At 38.9% G+C, this 13,401-nt stretch overlaps 1 protein-coding gene and 1 pseudogene across 17 annotated transcripts in view; one reads left to right on the top strand and one right to left on the bottom strand.

Annotated features, from left to right (window-relative positions):
- NRXN3 (neurexin 3) overlaps positions 1-13,401 on the top strand; it is a 1,545,560-nt gene that overhangs the window by 465,826 nt on the left and 1,066,333 nt on the right. The window lies entirely within an intron of this gene.
- Positions 370-3,680, bottom strand: LOC139008089 (charged multivesicular body protein 1B2-like; annotated as a pseudogene).

Raw genomic sequence — 13,401 nt, 5'->3', positions numbered from 1 at the left:
CCCCGAGGGCTCCTGGGCTGCTAGAAGGATGTCTGACTGCCAGCTTAGGCCCGATCCTCCGGGGAGTTTCATATACAACAAGCTAATGCTAGCTTGGTCAAAGTCATCTACAAAAAAGATGTCCCTCACACTTTTCAACATAACATACAAAACTATAAAATCTGTCAAGGTGGAAACTGCCCAGAATTTCTTAAAGTATTGGAAAGTGCAGCATGGCTAAATAAAAGTATTGCATACTATAGTATAAATATCGTATAAGTGTTTTGTAATACATGGTGTTCTCAGTGTAACTGGAGTATGGCTTACCTATGTATGCACATGAAATATTTTAGAAGCAGGGGAAGTAAACAAAAGCAACTGTTCTCTAAATTACACTTGATCATGTAGATGAACATGTCTCTGTGATAGTTCATCTTGTTCTATGGAAGCAGCACTGGGGGCAACAGATCCCGTCTGATCCTGTAGTAGTTCCATATTGAGATCATGGCCAGCTTCATCTGCCATTTCTTTTTAAAAAATTTTAATCCTTACCTGAGGATATATTTTTATTGATTTTTGATATAGGAAGAAGAGAGAGAGAGAGAGAGAGAGAGAGAGAGAGAGAGAGAGAGAGAGAGAACGAGTGCAATAGAGAAAATTGATGTGAGAGAGAAACATGGATCAGTTGCCCTCTGGTAAGTGTCCCAACCAGGGATTGAACCTGCAACTTACATATGTACCCTCACCAGGAATCAAACCCACAACCTTTTGGTGCATGGGACAACACTTCAACCAACTGAGCAACATGGGAAGGCCATCTGCCACTTCTAGAAGCAGCATATCCACTTGGTTTTGTGGTGATGTTATGGTTGTAGTGCTACTCATTGTCTTCCATTTGTTGTGTTTGAAAATTCAGTGTTTCAAATGGGTGTTCAAATTTGTTTATCAAGGCAGAAGTATTTTTAAGGTTCTTACTCCTCAATGTAGCATCCATGGAGTTAACTACTCCTGCCAATAGACTTGGTTACCTTGCCCATTGTCACTGCAGTTTGAATTCTGGTCCGGCTGCTGCAGCATCAAACCTGGCATTCATTCTCAAGAAATTAATAGCTTAGTTCTTCTGGCTGACTGCATTTTCAGCATGTATTCTTGCAACTTCTGTATTGTCTTTCTGAATGGCCTTTTTAATCTTGGCCTTTTAAGTTTATTCTTCTTTATCACATTTCTTGGCATACCTATTAAACTCTTTTACATGAAACTTCAAGTTAAATAGGTGTTTCTTCAAATTCAACCTGGTCTCATGACTTTTCTTGGGAAGTGACAGCCTGGGGCAGTGACACAGGTTTGATGGAGGGCACTCAGAATTCTGTCTTAATCCCAACCTGTGGTTGACTGGCAACTAGGTTTGCCCAGAATAACGGTATTCTTCTTAAAATATAAGAGAAACACACACAGTTTTCTGCTAAAAATCCTCCAGTATTCTTGCTCAGAAGTAGGGCTCAAGTTCTTAGGAGGCCTAAGAGACCTTGTAGGATCTGGCCCCTGCCATCTCTCTGCCCTCATCTCTAGTATGCTCCTCTGAATTCCCCCTAATCAAGTTACATCAGCCTCCTTGATGTTCTTCGACTATGTCATTCACTTGACATCTCAGGACTAAGTAAGCATGTTAAGTAAACATGTTAAGTAAACATGTTTTCCCTACTTTTATTATTATGTAATTATGGTTTGTCTGCCTGTAATTCTCTTTCTCTAAATGTCTACATGGCTTGTTCCACATATTTTCAAGCCCTTGTTGAAATATCACTGTATTTTAAATCCCTCCCTTGGCTATTCTGCATAAAGAATAACAAGCTTCCATTCCATCCTAGCATTGCTGCTCCCTTTTAGATAGTTTGGAATAGTTACTGGCATTAGTCTTACTCAATAAATGTTTGTTGAATAATTTATTTTACTTCTCTTGCATGGCTTTTCCACATATTGGCCTAATAAGTGGATGGATTAATGAATGATGATTATATTGTTTGGCACCAGTAGAAGCTGTTATTTTCCAATGGTCTATTTCTCTGGAATGATTTTATAGTTCTTTATTGGGACAAAAGACTTAATCAGATCTTGTCAGAAACTCTTGGGTTCTGCCAAGATAGAATCTCACCCATTAGTCATCTGTAGTGATGGAAAGCAGGGATAGAGGTTGGAGGGAGAGAGTAAGAGAGGATTGGGCTGGCCCCAAGAGCCTTCCTCACATTGAGAAAGCTCGTTGATAATATCTGGTTGGCTTTTAGATTAAAAATATATGTATATACATATGTGTGCATGTATGTCTGTGTGTGCGCTTTTGTTTGTGTATATTGTATGTGTGTATATATACACTTGTATAAATATAAATATAAATAAATATAAATATCATGTAAAGAATCAAAATCAAAGATCCCTAAAGTCTAAAGACTTGAACACCCTGAAGTACTCTGAAGACTCAGCAGAACCATTGATGCTTGGGAACTAGAAATGTAGGGAATGCTTGCAGAATTTTTCTAGTTCATTTCTAGCTCCCTGGAAATTTCTTTATGCTGAGATCAGTGAACAACAACAACAAAAGTCTTGGCTTTCATATAGCTTATTATGTGGTAAGTAGAAACAAAGAGCAGGTAAATACATATAAGCTATAGGTGGTGGTATAAATGCTATGAGATGAGGAAACAAAATAAAGCAGAAGGAAAAGAAGATAATAGAGATCCATTGTAGGTAGCTGAGTTAGTAGGGAGATGATACTTGCTTGATAAGAAGTTCAAAGACCAGCAAATGCAAAGACCTGAGGAGTAGGTGTTTGTTGAATTCAAGGGATATAAAATAGAATGAATTCAGTGAGACCAAAGTTATGTACAGCCTTTAAGCCATAGTAAAGAGTTGGAGTTTCATTCTGATTACAAGGAAATACCATAGGGCCCTTTATAGCAGGGGAGTGACTGATCTGAATTTAGAAAAAATCCCTCTGACTTGTCTATGATGTATGGACCAGAATGTGCACCAGTAGAGACAGGAGATAGGTAGGTGGCTGTTCCTGCCATCCAGGCAAGAAAATATAGCAATGTGGACCAGCATAGGAGCAATGGAGATGGTAAAAAGTGGTAGGATGTGGGATATATATTGGAGGTAGAGTCAGTAGCATTTATTGATGATTCAGATGTTGGCTGTGAGAGGATATCTTTATTAGTCAAGGGAATCTTGATTGTGTTGTAGCAATAAACTACTCCAAAATATCGGAGGCTTAAAACAAGAGAGGTTAAATTTTCTCACTCACGTGTCATATCCATTGTGTGTTGGCTGGTGATTTGATATTTTTATAATTGTCCTCTCTCTGGGACATGGGATGACAAGGTAGTCTACCACTGGAACATTGAAAGAGGAAAAGAGAAATTTGGAGGATTTATATTAGAAACAATTAAGTGTTTGGCCTGGAAATGACACATATCACTTCTAATTGGCCAAAAGTATCACACAACTCCACCTACCACAGGGTGGCCAAGAAATACAATCCTATCTTGTGCCAGGGAGTCAAAGGGTCAGAACTACTCAGACAACTGCACTGATGGCTCCATGATATCTTCCAGGTTTAGATAACTGGTAGTAACAGCATCCAAGTGGGGATGCTTGAGAAGAGTGGGCTTGTGGAAGGTGAAATCAATATTTCTGGTTTTAGTCATGTTTAGTTTAAAAGCTTTTCCAGCAAAAATGTCAAGACAGTTGGGAATGTAAGTCTGATGATCAGAGGGAATATATGGCTAAAGATATAAATTTGAGCATCAACAAAATATATATGATATTTAAAGTAATGGGACTCACAGGATGTAGTTGGAATAAAGAGGGGGCCAGAAGAAGAATTCTGGGGCACTCCACCAGTAGAGGTCTTATAGTGGAAGAGCCAACAAAAGAAACTGAGAGAGATTATAATGGTGGAGATGCAGGGGAGTATGGGATCTTAAGATATCCTGAGAAGTAAATCTTGCAAGAGGAAGATTGCACTGAAAGGTCAAGGGGAATGAGAATTAATCATGGGTTCTGTCAATCTTTTGGTCACTCTTGTGGTGTGGTATGGGGCAAATACACCAATTTGAAGTGGATCGAGGAGGGAGTGATAAGTGTGGAATTGATGAAAGACAACTTTTGGAAGAGCTTTTTTTTTTTGCAATCAGAACAGTCAAGTGGGTTTGATAGTGAAGAGGGACATGACATCAAGAATACGGGGGGTTGGGGGGAGGCAAGTTTGTGAGAAAGATGATGATTGAAATATTTGAAATATTTTCACTTAAGAGAAAGGTAGTCAAATAGAAAATACTCAGCTATTGGTTGGATATAAGAGTCTGAACATAGGGAAGAATCACAGCTGGCTTAAATATTTAGGAGCTCTCTGCATAGAGTAAAGAGTTGGAACTGGGAATGTAATGAGCTACAACACAAGTGCAGAGCAAAAAGAGTGGAGAGATCAAGGCTGAGCCTTAGGGAACACACACATTAATAAAATCTGGAGAAGAAAGAGTAGCTAGTAAGAAATGGGAGAAAATAGATTGAGTAAATTGTAAGTCATAGAAATCAAAGAAAGAAAGTTTTCTTTTCAAGAAGATTTTCTTCAAGTTCTGTGTTCTCATAAATGTATAGTCCATATTCCATACTTTCAGGACAAATTTGAAATAGACTCTATTATAGTTGATTAAATATATAGACCAAGAATTGTGAAACACTTAGGATAATGGTTTTATTAACTCCAATAAATGGGATTGATACTCTTCTAATCTTTTTGCTATTGTTTCCTTTCCTTATTTTGGAAATTATCTAAAGATGATTTAAAGTGAAGATATTGCTAGTGCCATATTGATCACTGTATTTTCTTCACCTCCTCTTCCTGCTCCTCTTTCATTATCAATATCATCATCATCATCATCATCATCATCATCATCATCAAAATAATGATCATTACTAGACCCCATTAGATTAGTTATTTTTTGTATTTAAATAATTTGATTAGAATTCCTGAGGGGCATACATGATACTATAGAAGGACACATTGACAGCAGTTTGGGTTATATGTTGAGTGCTTATTGAGTTCTTACTTCAAAAATGGACATGATTTATGCCCTAAGTTCATTCAGTTCAATTGCCTAGGAAAGATAACAGAGAATCTGGAGGGGGAAAAGTACTCAGAGAGGATACAAGTGATTAAGACTACAAATATATAGGATTTCAGGAATAATTTGGCAGAACTTTTTCTCTATTCAGGTTAGTTAGCTGTAAAAAGCATTTGTAGACGGGTAGCCCTAGAATGGAGATGCAAGATAAAATGGAGACTATACCCTGTATATAACTTAATATCAACTGTCTCTTCCTTTAAGCTAGGAATAAGGTGGTCTTATGACACTTCTCTGGAGTATAATTTGTTTCATTTCCAGTTCTGGTGGTCTGTTGGATTTCTTGGTCCATACCTCTCTCCCCCACTCCCTCCTGTCTTTATCTCTCCTGATTTCTCCTTCTTCCCCCTTCCTTTCTCTCCAGCATTTCTCACTTCTACTGAATTCTTTTATCACATGTGAGGAGATATGTATATATTTAAGCCAGCTGTGATTCTTCCCTATGTATATCTCCTCACATGTGTAACACTTCTACTGAAATAAAGCTCCTTAAGGTAGGGGCCATCTCATTCATCTTATAGCCTAATACTTATTAAATTCTCTATGGTTGTGAACTGGATGATTAAATAAAATGGAAGCCTAATAGGGCCAATGATAGTAGGAATGAAGCAGAAAAAAATGATTACTAAAGACTTGTTGGATATGGAATAAAATATACTTCATAAGAATTTAATACTATGGACAATGAGGAGGGAAGAATCATCATATATATCTATAAAAATTTAAAATTGAGTTGACCCCTAACAGAGAAATAAGCAAGTCAAGAGGAGGAATTGGTGAGTTTGCTTTAGACAGGTTGATTTTAAGGATCTACAGTAAATTTTAATTTTAGATCGATGAATTATTCCAGCAGACAATCTATTTTGGGGGCCTGGGGCTTTGGAGAGTGTTTAGGGCATAGATAAAGATGTGCCAGTGAATGAGGTAGATTAGTGAAAAGAGGAAAGAAAGCCTTCATCAGATGCTTGGGGAAACCGCTTTTAAGGAATTTGGAAAAGATGCTGATAACAGATGCTGAAAATGAGTCATCAAAGAGTTACTTGGAAAGTGTGCAATCAGGAAACCCCAGAAAAGATAATTTTGAGAAGGGAGTGATAGATAAAAATGTCAGCTACTGCACAGATACTGAGTGTTCTACAGATTGGTACCCATTTAAATTTAATTAGTAGGCTATTAGTAACCTTATTTCAGAATTATTTACTCATCAGTTAAATATTTTTTATCATGGGAGACAACTAAATTAAAATGTAGTATTTTGAATGCTGCTGGACAAGTTGGTAAAAATTCTCTCCTCTTTCATCAGTGGTTAAATAGAATTCAATTTTTACTGGTTTTTCTTGGAGCTATATCCTCTAGCCCAGGGGTGGGCAAACTTTTTGACTTGAGGGCCACAATGGGTTCTTAAACTGGACTGGAGGGCCGGAACAAAAGCATGGATGGAGTGTTTGTGTGAACTAATATAAATTCAAAGTAAACATTACATAAAAGGGTACGGTCTTTTTTTTTTTTTTAGTTTTATTCATTTCAAACGGGCCGGATCCGGCCCACTGGCTGTAGTTTGCCCACGGCTGCTCTAGCCACACAGCCAAGTAGCTTTCAGTGATAGAAGCCAAAGAGATAAAAGCTAAGTGTCTGTATTTATCCCATTACCACTCTTGATATCCTCTGCCCATTATTAGGTGTTCAGCAATAGATTTCGGGTTACTTATAGATTCACATTGATCCCTTGCCTTTTCTTGGCCATAGATCAAATGGTCTCCCTTAATTTTCCTCCTTTTCTGTGAATTCTAAGTTTGAATAAGAGTAAGAGAGCTCTATATAGATCCTAATAATCTTTCAGGCGCTATAGGCCTTGGTGTTGATACTTTCTTTGGGGCAGCCCATCCTAGGGCCATGAGAGAAGGATGCCACTGTGCATATCTCTCTTCAATTCTTAGACTCTAGTAAGTACAGAAGACAATTGCTGGTCAAAATTATGTCAGACAGGAAAATAAAGATTTTTCTACCTCTGTGATGAAAGAAAATGTAGACAAGTCATGGCCCAAAAATGGCCTATTAAAAATGGACAAAGTAATGGCCATGTGGGATCAGTGCTTTGAAAGTTCCAAGAAAGGTCCTTGACAAACTCTGGGACCATAAATTTAACTATGTACTATTTGTTTTGTTTACATATAGAAGTACTTTACCAGCCATTTAAAATATTAGAGAGAGAGGATAGGAGAGGGAAAAAGAGAAACATTGATGTGAGAGCAGAACATGGATAGGCTGCCTCCTGCACTCGCCACAGTGGGAGGGATCAAGCTCACCACTTGGGCATTTGCCCTGACCAGGAATTGAACTGGCAACCTCTCAGTGCATTGGGTGATGCTCAGCCAACTGAACCACACTGGCCAGGACTAGTTTTTGTTTGTTTGTTCGTTTGATGTGTCAGCACCTCCTTAGGAGGCATTTAATAAAACATTTGGTAGTGGTTACTTCCATGCCAGTCTAAAAATGAACTCTACAGTTTAGGAGCCAGAGGTAACAGTGGGTTTTTACCAAGTCTTTGCTTCTTCTCAGGACACCTGTTAGACCTTTGGTGATAGAAAGGTCCCCTTACCACCATATATATTCCCTAGGCTTCTTGAATTATTTCTTGTCCCCTTGATCAATCCAGTTTGGCCTGATTAGATGGTACCAAGCTTTCCACCTGCTGATTTAGATTCCAAAGGAAGTTGGTAAATGGAATGATAGGATTCAAGTATGCCTCTTACAGTTTCTGGTAGCTGCCAGCAATGCCTAACTTGTGGCTTCATCCCTCCAATCTCTGCCTCCACCTTCACAGTGCCACCTTCTCTGTATGTGTATAATCTTCCTCTGCCTCCTCTTTACAAGAATACAGGTGATTGAATTTGGGGCCCACCTGAATAATATAGGATAGTCTCACCTCAAGAACTTAATCACAGTAGCAAAGACCCTTTCCAGCAAGGTAACATTTACAGGTTCCTGATATCTTTGAGGAAAATTATTCAGCCTACTATACAGACAGATATCTTTCCATCTTTGCAGACTTAAAGTGTTTACGCTTGCAGGAACTTGGTTTTGCTTAAAGACATACCTCATGAATAAACAGCTTCCAAACTGATGGCCCATTTAAATGAAGCTTGGGGCTACTGTCAGGAAGGGGCTAATTTAGGTCAGCCTCATGCCACTGGACAGGCAGGTGTGGTAACATTCCTAGTCTTCAGCATGAAAGTAAACAATTGATCCCTATGTGAGAAGCTGATTAAGTGACTAGAAGAGCTGGTTGGAGTTCTGAGCAAGTCAGCAAGGCAACCAGTTCCTATTACATGTCTCTGTTTTGTGTGAATCTTTTCCCAGTTCTGGGGGACAGGTGTGCTCAGCTGGCCTGGCACTCACTCCTCTGTGTCCAGTGGTAACTTTTGTCTTCTGTTTTACCAGGAGAGTCACAAAGGATCTAGGTGGTCACTGGGAGGGAAATTGAGGTGGGATCAAGAGAGAGTAGGAGCTCTGGAATACAAGTTTAGAGCAGGGAGTTCACCAATTTTTGAATTAGGGAAGAACTTCAGTATTTGAACTTGGGATGCAGACCCTTCTTGGTTCCTCTTTACCTGTAGTGCATATCTCACATATAACCTAAGGAGGGGCATGAGCTCCAGGAGAGGTCTTCTGCAAGGCTCTCTCAGGAGCTCCTGAATGTGCTTCGTTCAGTGTGCACACCTGAATGTAACCTGCTAGCCTAAGCCACAGGCAGGGGAAACTAACTTGTCTAAAGATTTCTTTATGATTCAGACCACTGGAGAAGCTGGATTTAAGGAGGGATCTTAAGAAAACAGTTATTTATTTTTTCTGTTATATATAGGGACAATAATAATAGCTATTGAGTGCACAGGCACTCAAGCCAGACTTATCTGCATTTCATTCTGGCTCCACTACATAATAGCTGTGTGACTTCATATAGATCTTAAAATCTCTGGTTCCAAAAAAATCTCTTTTCTTTAAAATAAGGATAATAGTAACCATCACTTACAATGTGGCAGGGACTATTCTAGACACTTTGCATATACTTAATCTTCTAGTCCACATGAAAACCCTATGAGGTAAGTACTGTTATTATCCCACTTCAAAGATGAGGAAACTGAGGTACAGAGAGGTTAAGTAACAAGTAGCAAAGCAAGGATTTTTGAACCCAGATAGTTTGGCTTCAGCAAATGCCTCAACCCTACTTTATGCTGCCTTTCATGCCTCAGGCTTCTGTGAGTATAAAATAGAGTGGCCATACACCACAGGTAGTCTGGGAAAGTCCTGGGTTACATCTGTTGTCCAAGTGAATTATTAATAGTGCCCTCTTTTTAAAAATATATTTTTATTGATTTCAGAGAGGAAGGGAGAGGGAGAGAGAGAGAAACACCAATGATGAGAATCATTGATTGGTTGCCTCCTGCATGCCCCCTACTGAGGATCGAGCCTGAAATCCTTGACCAGAAATGAACATGGGACCCTTCAGATGCTCTATCCACTGAGCAAACCAGCTAGGGTAGTGCCCCCTTTTAATCTCAAATGTATCATAGTGTCATGTCTCAGTTTGGATATTTGTCACATGGGGATTAAATAATTATCTTTTAAATACTAAAGATAATGTCTGGCCCAAGAAAACCCTCCATTAAGGTTAGCTATTTCTACTTCTACTGCTATCACCACCACCACCACTACTACCACTACTACCCACCATCATCCAAGTCTGGGAGGATTAGAGCTGAAGGTTAACTCAGGTTCTGAAAATACATATCATGGGAGCAATCATTCCCCATTCTCACATCCATCACAGACGTTGCTCCCTGGTCACAGCACAGCAGTCTTTCCGGCTCTGTGTCCTAGGCAGCCACTCTTAATTGACCAAATTTGACAAGCAAAATTAAAATTATTTGCTCTAGTCAGCTTTCTTAGTGGTTAGAGCATAGGCCCATGGACTGAAGGATCGTGGGTTTGATTCCAGTCAAGGAACATACCTAGGTTGCAGGCTGGATCCTGGCCCCAGTTGGGGCATGTGCAGGAAGCAACTAATCGATGTGTCTCTGTCACATTGATGTTTCTGTCTCTGTCTCTCCCCTTCCTTCTACTCTTTCTCAAAATCAATGGAAAGAATATCCCTGGGTGAGAATTAACAACAACACAAAAGTTTAAAAATGTTAAAATTATTTGCAATACCTAGTTTCATTAAATGGAAAAATTCAAGATCCTAGTGTATGAAGAATGTGAATTTAAGCTGAGCTAGTGGGTTTCTCCATTTATAAAAAAATATTTTATTTCCAAAAGTGATAAAGAATTTTGGACCTCTTTAGGTACACTATATCCCTTTTCTACAGTATTCCTCTCTGCCCATTTCTCTATCATTTGTACCTCTAAAAGCATCTTACTTCATAATAATTTTCTACCCCCTGGCAATAATTGAATAAAGGGCCACTGAAATACTATAGAAACGGGTATGATAAAAATAAGGAGGAGTGAGTCATAATAGGGGTTATAATTGACACCTAAGATCCATGTCTTAGAAAAGCTATCTTTAAATATGATTTGTGTAACTGGTAGTGAAATTCATTTCAGGTTGGTTTTGTATGGCATGGGGACATCTAGTGGTTATCAAGGTCTCTGCAGATTTACTAAAGGTAATGTAAAGTCATAGTTGTACACCCTGGGCTTAATACCACCACCTTGCAAGGGAGCCCCTCAAAAAGGGGGGGAGGGGTTGACCTCATTTATTGCATGACCATTTATTTTGAAGTTAACAAAGGTAAAGAAACCTGTTCGTTAAAAAAACACACAATTTGAGTACTAGCATTTCCGTCTTGTCAGTTTGAAACAACTCTAATTTGTATCAGTTTGGAAATGATTCTGTTATCAAGTACCTGCCAGCTTGGCATATTCTTGTGATCACTTTCCCCACCTCTTCTGCTGATTGTAGAAGGACTCTTTGGACCACTTTGAAAAGCCATCATCTGATTAAAGCCTTTATTAGGCTAAGAAGCAGAGCTTCAAGAAATAGTTTGCAGTTGCTTCTGACAGGCAGAGCTCCTTCTTTGGAAGTTGCCTGGCCATCAGGAAGCCATACAGCTCTGGTCCATGTGTACTTTGTATAAATGAATGGGCTTCACATTATAAGAGGATGAACTGCAAAGCCCCTGTGTGAACTTGCCTTCTTAGCCCCAGCGTCCTCCAGGAACTTGCCCATTGGTCAGCACTTCTTAGTCTCATCTATCACTATCCATGGTTCTGAAACCACTGCTCTTGACTTCTAAGCTATGTAGAACACCAACTTGCTTCCCTCATATGCTACTACTGTTTCCAACTAACTATTTTAGGCTTCTTGAAGGTTTGGTTTCATTGACTCTTTTTATAGTATTTTCCCCAGTTCTTCTGCCTTTGGGACTTTCATATAATCTCTTTCTCCAAAAGGTATTTGGCATTCCTATTGCAATCTATCTTCTTCCAGGATAGTTTGTAGCAGCCAGAAGTTGCTAGCTGTGGCCAAAGTTTCATTGTTCGGGGATTCATTCTTGCTTTTTTATTCTGAGTAGAGATGATAAAGGCTCTGAGGTACTGTTTCAAAATCTCCACGTGTTTTCTATGGTAGTCCAAGCTACACTGTCATAAAGAGGTGGACAGTAGTCCCTTAGCATATTCCAGAGTGGGAAGCAGTTTTGGTCCTGAGCTTTGTCAGTCAATCTCTTAGAGAATCTTGCTAGAATTTGTGTTTGATATTTTTCTTCTTCTCCTGTTAGAGCTCTGCCAAGACATATAAGCTAATGACAGCTGCTACTCTGGTGTGCATAACTTTCCATATTGATAGCCTTAAACATTCCTAAGCATGCACACTAGGGAAAATTTCACTAAATATTCAGTGATTCCATCACATGGAATCATTTATACATTCTCTCCTCTTGTAACTTATCAAGCAGAATGAATATAGAGGTTTCTCTCTGCATTGTAGTTTTCAGTGACTTAGAGGCATCCAAAAGTAGCACTTGTGAGCTTCCTTGCTCTTCTTTCTCCCCATTTTCCACATCTTCTTACAAACATGTACTGACTTTGTGTCATGCACAAGGATGGGCACTTAAGACACTGAGAAGAAAGACACAATTTCCTTCACTTAAGAAGCTCCCAGTCTGAAGGGGAGACAGACAATTACAGGGCAACGTGATAATTTCTGTGGAAGCAGTTAGAGCATGGAGCCTTGGGAGAAGAAAGGAGAAAATCAGCTGTGGATGGGAGTGGAATGATGATGAAGAAAATTGATGAAGGCTTCCCAAAGGAGGTGATGTCTAAATTATTCCTCAAATAGTGAACAGTAGTCATTCAGATAGGTAACTCAGGTAAGGTTTATTCTGGATATGGTTTATTGGGAGAATGCAGAACTTTGGCAAGGCTGGCAATGATGAGGTGGAGAGTAGATCAGGGAAAGTTTTTAATGTAATGCTTAAAAGTTTGCAGTTGATTCTGAAATTGATAGAGAATCATTGAAGGGTTTTAAGCAAGGAATGACATGATATCCCCAGAGAAAACAGTGAGATAATTAGAATAATTTCTAGTCCTTGGAATAAAAATAACAGTAGAGTCCTAGTAATTTAGAAAGGCGTCTTTTAAATTTTGTCACCTTTCTAATAAAACTGCTAAAGGCTTTCTTACTACTCTAATGGTTCCTTTTCCCCTGATTGTATAAATAGCTATATTTTTAGTGCTTTCCATAATCAGGTTCCATCTACTTATTTGATCTTAATTCCTCAGTTTTGGGACATGTAACTTTCACACTAGTCAGATTGGTGTCTTCATCAAATATTCTAAGACAGGAAGACATGTAGGTGTTCACTGGGTAGGTCTGTTTTGTATATAAGCAAATATAAGAAGGGTGTGTATTTACTGAGCTTCCACTACATGCCTGGCACTTTGTTACACACTGGAAATGCATTGGTTTCCACATCAGAAACACACAGCCTCTGTGTTTAGGAAGCTTACAGTCTAAAGGACCATAGTAGTGCCATTCCTGGCAAGTACAGGGGAGAGAAATACAATCTGAGTCAAGTTTCTGCTCATAGGACCTTGCAATTCATTAATTGGAGTGATAAATATATCTCACTTATATATCAAGTTTGATATCAAATATATCCCCCCCCTACTTTAAGCATCCTCTAATACTTTCTAAGCATGTTGGTAGCAGGGATTATACCTCATGTTCCTTGTATCCTCC

Source organism: Myotis yumanensis, unplaced genomic scaffold (genome assembly GCF_028538775.1).
Source record: "Myotis yumanensis isolate MYYU_CA2020_CCGP unplaced genomic scaffold, mMyoYum1.0.hap1 SCAF_1, whole genome shotgun sequence".
NCBI classification, from domain to species: Eukaryota; Metazoa; Chordata; class Mammalia; order Chiroptera; family Vespertilionidae; genus Myotis; species Myotis yumanensis.
This window is presented reverse-complemented; position numbering and strand designations above follow the sequence as displayed.